The 13967-nt window shown below is 32.8% G+C and overlaps 1 long non-coding RNA gene across 1 annotated transcript; it reads right to left on the bottom strand.

Annotated features, from left to right (window-relative positions):
- Nucleotides 1–3177: 3177 nt before the first annotated feature.
- LOC145269831 (uncharacterized) lies at nt 3178–12150 on the bottom strand. The gene is made up of 3 exons (XR_013865262.1): nt 12006–12150; nt 6152–6316; nt 3178–3654 (listed from the first exon to the last, which is right to left on the bottom strand). It is a non-coding gene; the product is annotated as an uncharacterized LOC145269831 (long non-coding RNA).
- Nucleotides 12151–13967: the final 1817 nt, after the last annotated feature.

Raw genomic sequence — 13967 nt, 5'->3', positions numbered from 1 at the left:
AAAGTTTAAAAATTGAAAAATACTGAACTCGTAAAATTCAATTAATTTCATTACTATTTTTTAAATAATATTTCTATGACTTTTTATTCAACTTTAATAGTTTATTTTGGAAGTATAATCCATAAAGAAAATAATCAACCCACTTTTAAAGGAGAAATTACGAGTTTTTTTATATTTTATTTGCAGTTTCGTGTTAGGGGTGTCAAAAATTCCTACAAAAATTCTGATACACCTAGCTGTGCACCATTCTTTATAAAAGCCAGAGTTGGCTCTGCATACCAAGGCGATATTATTTAGGCAGCAAATATTATGTGATTTTGAATACAAAGTCAGGTTTACATGAGGGAAAAATATCCTCATGGTAAGTTGTCCTATGCTGTTCTACACGTTTCATAAGAAAAAAGTTTTTTTTTTCTTTTTTTATTTTATTTTACTTCAGTCGAAGTTTTTTTATAGGACAGTGTTAAGTAGTCATTCGTGTGCTCTGCAATGTTTTCATATTTGTGTATCAATAAATATTCAGATGTGCACTACTTGACCACACACAGCATACAACATGGTGGTCTGAACAGAGCTGAAAGAGAGAAACAGACCAAATATCAATGTCTCATGTATATGAAAAGAAACTGGAATCTTAGAGAGATATCGATCATACCAGTTATCATAGGTGCCATAGGACTTATGAAGAAGAACCTGAAGTCCTACCTAACTAATATTCCTGGTGAACCAAGTGCAAAAGAGATTCAGACAATTGCACTTAAGGGAACAGCGAGGATACTAAAAAGGGCTCTCGGTTGGTTTCAATAAAAAAGCGGGGCAATGTTGGCAGCTGGTTTGGCTGCCCCATACCCAGCATTACAATCTTCAAAGGAAGAAAAAAAAGAAAAAAAGTTGAATATGATGTCCAGCAGATTTGACAAGGATAAGGTCTCTTCATATGAATAACGACTCTCTCCAGAGTGTATCTTGATGTATAACTTAACATTGGGTTTGACTACCAATGCTTTGTCATATATATATTACAAGAATATAGTTTATATATTTGTTTGTATTATTTTAACTTAATCGAATTTCGAAAAAATCTAGGGGCTACCAGTTGATCTCTCTATGAGATACAAAGATATTTGAATAGTCCAGTCAAGTTTTCAATACCTCTTAAAAAAAGTTAGGAATATAACTTTCTTCTCCCTAGATGCCCATTTAAATATTTTATACTATTCCATAAAATAAAATATACATCAAGTGCGCTTGAAAGCCAAATCATAACGTGATATTAGGAAAATAAACAAATAATTTACACCCCCATCTTCAGTATATTCTTTTCTTATATATTTTTTGCCATATTGTAAAGTTGGAGAAAGGTCTGTATGTAAAGAGCCACACATTGTATCTAAGTGGTAGCATTTTTAACTGTTGGAACAGTGCATAGGCAACGCGAAAATAACGTCAAGGGTGTTGAGTTCCATCTAGAAAAGTCGATTTGTAAAGAGCCGCACATTCCAACATTTCAAAATATAATGGCTGAGATACAATATGCAGCTCTTTACAAATCGACTTTTCTTTATCCAACTTTACAACATAACAAAAAAACAACATACTTATTTAGGTAGCGAATACTATGTGATTTGGAATATTTAGTCAAGGTTTACTTGAAGGTAAAAATATCCTAATGCCAGGTTATATTGATCCGCCTGTGCAAAGTATATATTGTCTAGTAGGCATTTAAATTCTCTCCTTGTTTTATTTTACTTCAGTCAAAGTTCTCAGAAATCAAGGGGCCCACAACCTGGGGCTAACACTTGAAGTCTATATGAGATACATAGATATTCGAATGTTCCATTCAAGTTCTTTATCTCTCAAGCACTGAGTTAGTAAAGAATTGAGAACATAATTTTCCTCTACCCAATTAACCATTTTTATACGTTGTAGTATATCTTTTATTTTGGTCTCTTAGTCTTACTGGATTCCAGGACAAGAATTTATCTAGTCTGGTGGAGTATCCAGCCTCGTGCTATTACTTGAGGCAATATCACTTAGAGAAGGTGTACCATTCCTCAGAGAAGCTGTGGAGTAGCCGTAGTGAGATCTTATTTGGGCTGCGAATACTATGTGATTTTGAATATTTGGTCAGGGTTTACTTCTATGGAAAAAGTATCCTCATGCCAGATTGTTCTGACAAACCCCTGTACAGAGAGACCTTAGACACTCGAGGACAGTGTCTAGTAGGCATTCAAGTTCTCTCCTGTTCAATTCTCTCCAGTGTGTGTTCGCATATGTTTTTTTAATGTGGAATTTATAGAAAATGAACATCCACATAATTCACAGTAATGAGGTTTCTCTCCAGTGTGTGTTCGCATGTGTGCCGTTGCATTAGTTTGCTATGCAAATGCTTTACCACACACTTCACAAGAAAAAGGTTTCTCTCCAGTGTGTGTTCGTATGTGTGATTTTATATCAACATTAGTCGCAAATGCTTTATCACAAACTTTACATGAATAAGGTTTTACTCCAGTGTGTATTCTTCGCATATGTATGATGGCATTACTTTTCTGTGTAAATGTTTTGCCACACACTTCACAAGAATAAGGTTTCTCTCCAGTGTGAGTTCGCATATGGTCGTTAGCATTGCCTCTGTTTGAAAATCGTGAACCACACACTTCACAAGAAAAAGGTTTCTCTCCAGTGTGTATTCTCATGTGTGTTTTTAACTCTGTATTGGTTGAAAATGCTTTGCCACAGACTTTACATTGACAAGGTTTCTCTCCAGTGTGTGTTCTCATGTGTACCGTAACACTGAAATGTTGTGTAAATGCTTTGCCACATACTTCACAAGAATAAGGTTTGTCTCCAGTATGTGTTCTAACGTGTGACTTTAAATCAGCATTGTTTACAAATGTTTTATCACAAGCTTCACAAGAAAAAGGTTTTTCTCCAGTGTGTATTCTTCGCATGTGTATTGCAGCATAAGATTTGCTTGCAAATGCTTTGCCACACACTTCACAAGGAGTTTTCTCTCCAGTGTGTGTTCGCATGTGCGATTGTACATCACGATTGCTTGCAAATGCTTTGCCACACACTTCACATGAATAAGGCTTTACTCTGATTGGTGTTTGCAGGTACTCCTTAGTTTCAAGGGCATTTGAAGATGCCATACCATACACTTCAAAGGTGGTAAGTATCAGCGTGTTAATCTTTAAACTCGAACTCGTTGAACATCCTCTTCCACACACTTGGCAAGAATAAAGAATAAATGTGTAAGTAAGATTTAACTTGAGAATTGGTTGAAAAGTATTTTTTCTTGTGTGTGCCAATATAGTATTGCTTGAAGATGCTCCCCCAATATTTTATTTTATAGCAAAATGGTCACTTCAAAAGGATAACATTTCTCAGTGTGATTGATCTCTTTAAACGTCTTACTGAAAATCTTAAGTCAATAATTTCATAGGATTAACATTTCTTTTCGATGTTTCAAAATTTCTTTTTAACTTAAAATGCAATACATTTTAAGACAAGTTGTTTTTCTCCAGTTTGTGTTTTATTTCTGCCAGTTAAATCATTTATATTCTTTAATAGGAAAACAGTGATAGCTCAGTTCAGAAGAATAACATTCTTTTATCTTAATTATATGAGTTTACTGTCCATTGCAAGTTTAACCTGTGAAGGAAAAATAAATAAAATTATATAAATCTTACATAAAAATAATCGATATGCAATAAATCAAGCCAAAAACCAATAATCTTCTGATATTAATTAATGCTTATCAAAAAGTTATAATCGAAAACTTTCAAGTGATTTTCTTGCCCATGAGATTTAAAATATAAATCTCAACATGTTCAATATTACATAACTGGGATGATTAAAATCTTCCATTTAATTTTAGTTTCTCTTAAGATCATACATAAGACCTTGACATTTGGTCCGTTTCTCTCTTTCAGCTAAGATCAGATCTCCATCATAGGGACAGTCACTTTAACCACGGTTGCCACTCTCTGCATTCTATAAAGGTTGAAAGCAGAATTTTAAACGAAGGTTGTAATGTACAGTGCATGCCTCAGTTTTTTCAAGTGTCTTCACAAGAATGTGATCTTTCTCTGGTATGCTTCAGCATATGCCGTGACAAACTTGCTTTTAGTAAAAAAAAAAAACACATACTTCACAAGAATATAGTTTTTCTCTTTTTGTTTTATTTTACTTCAGTCGAAGTTCTCAGAAATCAAGGGATCCACAACCAGGGGCTAACACTTGAACTCTATATGAGATACATAGATATTCGAATGTTCCATTTAAGGTCTTTATCTCTCAAACACTGAGTTAGTAAAGAATTGAGAACATAATTTTCCTCTCCCCAATTAACCATTTTTATATGTTGTAGTATATCTTTCATGTTGGTGTCTTGGTCTTACTGGATTCCAGGACAAGAATTTATCTAGTCTGGTGGAGTATCCAGCTTTGTGCTATTACTTGAGGTAATATCACTTGGAGAAGGTGCACCATTCCTCGTAAAAGCTAATATGGGTTAACCATAGTGAGATCTTATTAATATCACTTGGAGAAGGTGCACCGTTCTTCAGAAAAGCTGTGGAGTAGCCATAGTGAGGAGATCTTATTTGGGCTGCGAATACAAAATGTGATTTTGAATATTTGGTCAGGGTTTACTTCTATGGAAAAAGTATCCTCATGCCAGGTTGTTCTGACAAATCCCTGTACAGAGAGACCTTAGACACCCGAATGCACCAACAAAAGTTACTTCTGTATAAAAGAACCACAAACACTTCCATGAAAATATTCTAATCTATATAATATTCTGCTTGTTCCTATTTACAATGCCTCCCCACGAGACAGAGTTAGACACCAGGGTCGTTTTTTAATGTGGAGAAAAGGAACAAAAATAAAAACTGTCTCAGTCGTGAAGGATTTCTCCTCCATTGACAGAACAAGAAATTGAAGTGTAGCATCTTTGTTATGTATCAGCTTGTTATTCTTTTAACTAGAACCGTTTGGAATATTTTACACGAGAATTGGTCGTAAATGCTTTACAACACACTTCATAAATATGTTTTTTCTAGTGTGTGATCATTTAGAATTGCTTGAAGACGCTCCTCCAATATTATATTTCTTATACAAAATGGTAATTTGCAAACATTTCAAAAAGATACGTTTTTTAGTGTGGTTTATCTCTTTAAACTTATTGCTGGAAATCTTAAGCAAAGATTTCTACAGGAATAACATTTCTTTTCAGTGTCTCCAAACGTATTTTTAAATTAAAATGCAACACATTTTACGATAAGTAATGTTTTCAATGTGTGTTCATCAACATATGTTCTACAGTTTGTGTTTCATTTATATTCTCTAATGGGAAAGCAGTGATCAACTCAGAAGAATAAACTATTCTTTCATGTTAATTATATGAGTTGCTTGTCTTCTGTCACTTTTAATTTATACATCTATAAAAGTGAACGTGTATGTCTGCCTGTCTGTCTGTGTACATTTCCTGGCACAATAACTCTGTCAATTTTCAGTTTACGGACCCGAAATTTGATATACAGGGTACTGAGAGTTGGGAAAATCTTTATAATCCGTTTTCAGCCAGTAATTCGGCTGTGAAGGGGTCAAAGTTCAACGATTTGACCTGTGAGAACTTTACCAAACTCTTCCGCCAATTTTGGGTCTAAACATTTGAAATTTTAGATATAGGTTCCTTGGATATGCATCTAACGTGATAACTTGATTTGATCCCAAAACAATAAATGCTAAAGAGTCATAATAGGGGTCAAAGTTAAAAAAAATTGACCTCTGCGGTCTCCAGCAAATTACTCAGACAATTTCTGGTCTACACATTTGAAATTTTACATAAAGGGTATTCAGAGATAGGGCAAGCTTTTTAATCGGTTTGGGTCGAAAATTTTTAGTTATGAATATATAAATGTATGTATGTATGTTTTCATGTCTGCCTAAAACAGAGGCGACGGATTTTTACAAGATTAATATCGTTTTAAAGTTCAACATTTCAGACGATAAATATCGAAAATTTGGCTAAAACATTAATATCTTCACCTTCAACTTTTCTACAGGGGGGGGAGTCGCTTTTTTTCACCGATATTTTCGAAAGTCATTCTCTCCTTTTGATTGTCTAGCCTTAATTTAAACTTACGTCACTTCCGGTTTGGCGGTGGTTGTAACAGCAAAGACGTCAGGTTTTTCCCAGTCTTTTCCTCCTTTGCAGTACGGGTTCGGGCCTGCCTTCCTATTACCACTTTTTAAAATTGTTTTGCTCAACATACACCTCCAAACATCCGGGCAACGCCAGGCTGAAATGCTAGTAAGAAATAAAATTATACAAATTTTACATAAAAATAAGTGATATGCAATAAATTAAGCCAAAAACCAATAATCTTCTATTATTATATCGTCAAAATTATTCAAAAATCCATAATCGAAAACGTTCAAGTGATTTCTTGCCCATGAGACTAACAATATCTCAACATGTTCAATATTTCATCACTCTAGAACCGACGATGTCATAACAAAAACTTCTATGAAAATATTATCATCTATTTTTTTATTTTCTATATGTTATTCTTCCTTCTTAGTCTGTACATTGTTTTCAGTAATCAAATATAGTAAAAACTTAGTAATATGCAAACATGTTACTGTGCAGCAGTGCAGCACTGTTACTAGGCAACCTCATTACTATAACATGTATCCCAGCAAATCAAATAAAAGGGAATAAATTGCAAACATTTACATAAATTTCCATGTTCATAACAATTGATGATTGTGTTTTCTTTAATTCTATTTTATATATTTATAAGTGCAACTCCCGGCAGCTGCTAATGCGACAAATGACAAGAAGATGAAGGGGACAAAAACTACAGAAACAACATTGATAAGTGGTTGTTGAAAGTCAACAACTGGTTATCGCACAAACAAAACAAACTAATCAAAAAGGGAAGAGTGGATGTTATATTCAGAGTTATTTCACCTTGATAAGTATGTTCATAACTAAATACTCACGTGACAAATTCTTTCTCATCTCCACCACTTTTTCTCTGAAAATATGGACAAATACATAACTCTACATCTAAACTGACTAAACATACATATTTGTTATGTTATGGTTATCTTACCTGAATCTATCAATTGATGATTGTGTTTTATTTAATTTTGTTTTATATACTTATGAGCACACCTCTCGCCAGCTGCTGATGTGACAGATGACAAGACGATGAAGGAGACGAAAACTACAAAAACAATATTGGGTCAGCAATTGTAGAGTGGCAACACCTGGTTATCACACAAATAAAAAAAATAAGCAAAAATGGAAGAAGAAAAAACGAGCAGATGTTAAATTCAGAGTTATTTCCCCTTGACTGATAAGTATGCTCATAACTAAATACTGACATGACACATTTTTTATTATCTCCACCTTTTTCTCTTAAGATAGAAGATCAGTGACAAAGCAGTGGCTCCAGTAGAGTTGTTGAGTATGCAAGAGAGACTGTTGTTTCTGGAATAAATGTAGGTACTACCTGACCGAAATGTTGAGATCTCCGTATCTGTTGTGGTTAACTGCACTCTATCTCTTACACTCCTTGTTATTTATTGCCGTAGCCATACAGAATTCCAAGTTCTCCTCAAGACAGAGTGTGGTTTGTTAGAGTGAGGCACACAAAGCATCAGCATGTCGGACCTGCCACAGGTTGTCTAGCAATGTTGAACCATACTTGATTCGAGTGTTCCCAATAAAATACCACAGAGATCTGAGAACTGCACGCCTGTGGAATTCTCTTCCGTTTGCCTGTTTCCCACTTGACTACAACTTGGACGTCTTCAAGTCCAACATAAACAAATTCCTGATTGATCGCCCCCTTACGTAAGACGCTTTATCAAATCTCCAATACCAACTATTACTACGATATTATCCCATTGATTATTGCACACAAAATAACCCTTATCCCTGAGTGGCTTACGAGCCTTGATAAGTGGTGATCCCCATGTAAAAAAAAAAGGTGTGATACCAATATACATGATCTCAGCTTCATTCTATAACACCATTGTACTAACTTAAGGAGGGATGAGTGACACAGAAGCAACGTGAGAACTATTATATTCTCCAACGTGATGGTGACTCTCTCCACGTTTGTTATATCAGTTTTAATGCTAAGCAATGAGTCATTAATGAAAGCTGTTTGTCTCTGAAACAATCTTCAAGTCCTATGAAGTTGAAGTTCAGAAAGTGTCACTTGTCTGAAAGCCAAGTTTTTTTTTTTAAATTACATTTTCACCCCAAACAAGGCACATTGCCACTTTGATGTAGGGGGCTACTATCAATGACATAATCTACAGGGGTACTATGTGGGGAGTTGGGCAGCAAGATGTCGGTTCACATTACACTTGAACTTCTGCATGACAGTACAGTTGGGTAAGCAGGAACCCGGAAGGGAATTCCAAAGACTAGCGGTTCTGGGGAAGAAACTACTGGAGTAGAAGGCTCTCTTATATCTAGGGATCTCTACTGTGAAGGAGTGGGATTTAGCTGCTTATCGGGTTTGTTGGGGGTATTTACGTCGAGGGGGTACAAGTGCTTGCATTTCGTCAGAGTTGTATTATGATCTGCCAAACGCTTGCTTAAGATGTGGGTGATTTCACAGCAGTAATTTGCACCTGTTTTGACATCATTTTAGTGATATCTTTTTGGATGGCAAACAGGTACTTCCATGCCATCATTTGTAAATTTCTGTGTTGGTATGTGAAAGACATTTTCTCCCAGTTAACTTCAAGGAATGATGCAGAATTTACTCCGAGATGCCATATACTACTGAGGGAAAGACATCTGAAGTCTAAGCAGCTCAATTGCGATTCAAAGAATGGTTTGGATCTTGTGAATTTCCTGTCCACTCAATGATCTACAGATGGGTCAACATGTTCAGAACCCATGGGACTGCATAACTCAATTATAAAGACACTAGCAAACAATCATAATGTGGACAACTGAAATCACCTCACACAACGTTGCTGCAGTCAGAGATTCTGTTGTCTGCATCTCAATCAAGTGTGTGTTTTTTTATTTTGTAGTACAGACTTGAAACTTTGAAAATGTCTGCTATATAGGCTTGACCTAATGTAACTGAAGTTTTGTACTGATCTAAATAAGATTTAGGAAGTTATTTGATTTTTGGCAATGACCGTTTTCGTTCGGACGACAATTAGAACAAATCTAAGAATCCAATCTAAGGGAAATAACTTCTAAATTTTCAGAGAAGATTGTTTCCCCTGAACCTTGAAATGGTCCCTGGGATTCTCGTATGTAAACACAACAATGAGAACACAACAAGGATACAACGACAATACGAAGAAAGCGCGAGTCTGCGATTGGGAATGGAGGAACGAACATTGTTCTTCATAGCAAAGACATTTCTAATTCTATCTGTTCCCATCTGAATATATATTTTTATGTAATCGTTATGTTAACATCAATAAATGTTGTTAACTGATAATCATTGTTTTGTCTCTCCATCGATGTGATTTATTACCATGTTTTTTTTGTTTTTTTTTTACTCTTATGAAGGATTCCATTTACCCACGTCATAACTGTTTTTTTTTGGGGGGTGGGCCATCTTTAAATATTAAGTGCGACAGATCAACGGACATCGACAAAAATGATAAACATGACAGACCAACTAAAATTCTATATCAGACAATCAATAGAAATGCTATATCAAAGTTACGCGTGACAGACCAATGAAACGCTGTTAATGTTGATGAATAAGCAGTATGTAAGGCTATTTCTCCACGTCTCAAAGGAAAACATAATCTTATTTTTTTCTCAGGCATCACAGTTATGTGGATGCACACAGACATTTTAATTAGTCCATAAATATAAATGTATTACGTCAAACCGTTTGAAGGTATAAAAAGACTTTACTAAAAATTTCATATGGAATTCCCCGCAAAAAAACAAAACAAAAACGAATGAGTGTTACCAAAGGCAACAAAATTTTATCCACCATGTTTAGTTTTTCTATTTTGGAGCTGTTTTTAGTTTTATTTTCTAGTGTAGAAACAAATATAAAATGTAAACTAGTCAACAATCAAAGTAGAAAAACGAGCAGACGAGAAGGGCAAATAACTCTTGTGCACTTAGTTATTCCGCTCTCCCGAGCGAGAAATATGCTCATAAATTATTACCGGCGGGATGCATTTTTTATTGTTATTCTTTACTCTTCTTCTCTTAGGATAGGGCCTAGTAGTTTGTCACTTTCTCATACAATTACAATTTCTTAGTTTAAATAGAAAATACTTAATCGATTTATGTGGTTTTGGGAATATAACAATTTTTGTTCTGTGAGGAGTGTGTATATTCATAAATATTTTTTCTTTCTGTATTTTTGTTTAAGTCAAATTCTGGATTTGCACCATTTTTTTTTCTTTACTAATATTGGATAAAATTCAATTTCAGTCTGAATCGAATTATTTTCAAATGAGTTTTCAAATTTGCTAACAAAATTTAGTGAATGTCAAGAATTTCCTATAGAAAAAAGGTGAAAAAAAACAAAAAAACACAAACGTATTTGGATTTTTTATTCTGATTTTTTAGTGTTCTTTACGAGATTGTTTAAATGTATGAAGAGATGATATTTCCAAACGTAAAAAACAAACCAAATAGTTAAGAAAAGAAAAAACAACAGCAGACGATAAAGGCAGATAACTCTGCTTAACTCAGAGTTATCTCCCTTTGGCCAATAAGAATGCTCGTTACTTAATACTGCTTTTTCATTTGTGCCATTTATATCTCTGCCATTTATATCTGTGCCATTTTTACTGAGCAGCGGTCAAAATACATACACTTGTTCTTTTTTTTGTTGATTTTTTAATTTTCGTTTTCCAAGCTTGATAAACATTTATTAATAACCTTTTTACGGACCATATAATTAAAAGTTTTTATACAAATTAGAAAACCACCGAACTTATGTCTGCAGCAAACGGTTTCCATTCAGATTCAGTTCCTGATATTAAACTTCCTGTGTAATATAACTTCCGGCAAGAGTTTCAGTTTTCTCAAATCTTTTATTTAACTAGTTAAGTAAGTGTAGAATAGTTAACAAAACCTCTCCAAGTCAATAAACGTTTACTAAATACTAGTGACAATATTTCAGCATTGTCAGTAAACTGCAGACGATTATTAAGAAAGCCATTCTTTGAATGGCGACATGGGGTGTTTCTGTCTGTACTTTCACCTAACAATTTAATTAATCAATAAAAATTAGATTTTAATTAATAAAAATTAGATTTTAAAATTGATAAAACATAATAATAATAGACACAATATGGACTTATCTGCCCTCATTTTGTTTTCAAGAAAGTGAACTGCGACAGTCTCTTTTTACTTACTCATAAAATTTGATTTTTTTACTTAAAAATAAAACTATTTGATAGTTTAATGTGAGTTTTGGAATATGACAAAATATAATATAAATATAAAAAGTAATTAAAAAAAAGGTCACACACTGGTGAAAGACATTTTTTTTCTTTTGGAATTGATAAAAAATGTAACTGAAAATAAATACTAATAGCTTACAAATAAGTTTAAAATTGAGTAGAATTAAAACTCATTTTTTTTTTTTTTTTTTTTTTTTAATCCAGATTTATTACACCGCTGGTCCACCATACATTCGAAGAAAAAGACGCATGGCTTAATAGCAGCATAAACAAGCCGTAACAAAAGGATATGAACGCTTTTGTTTATCTCGACTTTAGAATTTGTTCAAATGCGTTTTTAATTTGAACTTCATAAACATGTCCAAACTCCATTTACGAATATTTAATATAATAGAAAATATTTTTAGATCATAAAATAAAACATTTAAATTCAAAATAATGTGATTTTTTTTTCTATAAATTTACCTTTTCCCCACGTTAAAAAAAACGACCCTGATGTCTCTGTCCCGTAGGGAGGCAGAGTAAATAGGTATAAATAATATCGTAAAAGACGTAAGATTACTTACTTTTCAGTCTTTCAATGATGTATTTGATTTAAAGGAAGAGATTAATTTTCGACCAGTAAAATAAAAAAAATAATAAAGTACTGGTTCATCAGTTTTCTTAAAAAAAAAAGAAAAAAAAGTTAAATATCGACCCAAATAAAAACTGCTTTTGTCTGAAAAGAAAAAAAAGTACTTTTTGTACAAAATTACCTCCCTTGATTGTCGTTTTTTTTTTTTTTTTTTTTTTTTTTTTTTTTTTCGGATTCCCGGCCATACTTTTGTGAAGAATACCGACCCTCTTCGTTCATCTCTCGTGCAAGAAATTGTTTAAACGCGTTATATTTTTTGTATAGCTCTGTGAAAAAAAAAATAACGTATTTTCATTGTTTTCATATTATAGAACAAAATATAAAAATCGGTGCAAGTCAAGAATTCAAACTAATTAAAAAATAGAAAAAAAAAAAAAAAAAAAAAATCGGCGCTTATATCAAAGGATCATTAAATGTAAGGGAGATAACCAGCATAGACATTGCCAAAATAAGCATATTTTGCAAGATATAATTTGGGACGCTGAATAATCAGTAGAACAATGAAAGTATGTTAAATGGGGGGGGGGAATGATTACACGATTACTGTAGCCGAATTTCGGAAATTGCGGAAGCAGTTTATGAAAAGGAAACAAATTAGCGAAGTTAACGAACTTAAAATATAATGATGTTAAGTAATAATTGTCCAATTAAGCGAAAAAAACAAACAAACAAAAAACAAAAACAAAAAAAACCCCGAACACTTTATCTTGTGCAGATTCCTTGAACGTTGTTATTTTTTCCTCTTTTTAAATACAGTTCTACATGATAGTAACAAACAAACAAACAAAAAAAAAAAACTTTAATCGTAGACAGAAATGACTGATTACCTAAAATAAAGAAAAACAAATTTCTTAATTTTTTATTTTTTATTTTCGTTAAAAAAATATATATATTAATGGTTCAAAAACGTTTCGTTATTTTCGTTTACAAGTTTAATTAATTTTTGTTGTGGATTAAACAGTTTACTTTTGTTTGTTAATTAATAAGTTTATTAATAAGTTTATTCATAAGTTAAGGAATAAGTTAAGTAATAAGTTAATTAAAATGTTTCTTAATTAGTTAATTAATAAGTTTATTAATAAGTTTATTAATAAGTTTATTAATAAGTTATTAAGTTAATTAATAAGTTAATTAATAAGTTAATAAGTTAATTGATAAGTTTTCTTGTTACTTAATATTGTTATATTTTAAGTTCATTGATTAACTTGTTTCCTTTTCATAAACTGCTTCAGCAATTTCCGGAACTCGACTACAGTAATCGAGTAATCATTTTTTTTAATTTAACATTCTTTCATTATTGTACTGATTATTTCAGCCTCTCAAATTATATCTTGCAAAATATGCTTATTTTGCTGCTAATGCACTTACTAATCCGCGCTATTTTTTAAAATAGTATTTCCACGTTTGATTAAAATTTTATGATATGTTTTTTTTTATTCAATTGTAAGGTTAAAGTACAGAATAGGTACAAAACACCTCCCCCTCGCCATGTTAAGAATGGCTTTTGAAATAATAACGTTATTATAAAATTAATACGTATTATATACGTTAGAAGCCAAAACAACGCATTATTACAAAATAAACAGACATTTATTTTGTTTGAAAATTATGTTGAAATTCATAAATATATTTCGAGGCAAAGCCTCATCATCAGTATGTCTTTCTTTCTTTCTTTTTGCCATGTTCTTGCTGGGGCAGAGAATCAGAAAGTAGAAGTCCGTTTGTTGTTTTTACGGTAGTTTTTTTTAAATCTCGGAACAAGTCTGTTGCCAAGGTCGCTGGAAAGATGATGGGATCCTTCTACCGCTCCAGAAGATATCTCACTACTGATGCAATTCTCTATCTATATAAAAGCCAAGTACGTCCAAGGATGGAATACTGTTGCCATATCTGG

The sequence above is a fragment of the Euprymna scolopes genome, chromosome 45, assembly GCF_053919585.1.
Source record: "Euprymna scolopes isolate OS-2025 chromosome 45, ASM5391958v1, whole genome shotgun sequence".
Classification (NCBI taxonomy): Eukaryota; Metazoa; Mollusca; class Cephalopoda; order Sepiida; family Sepiolidae; genus Euprymna; species Euprymna scolopes.
This window is presented reverse-complemented; position numbering and strand designations above follow the sequence as displayed.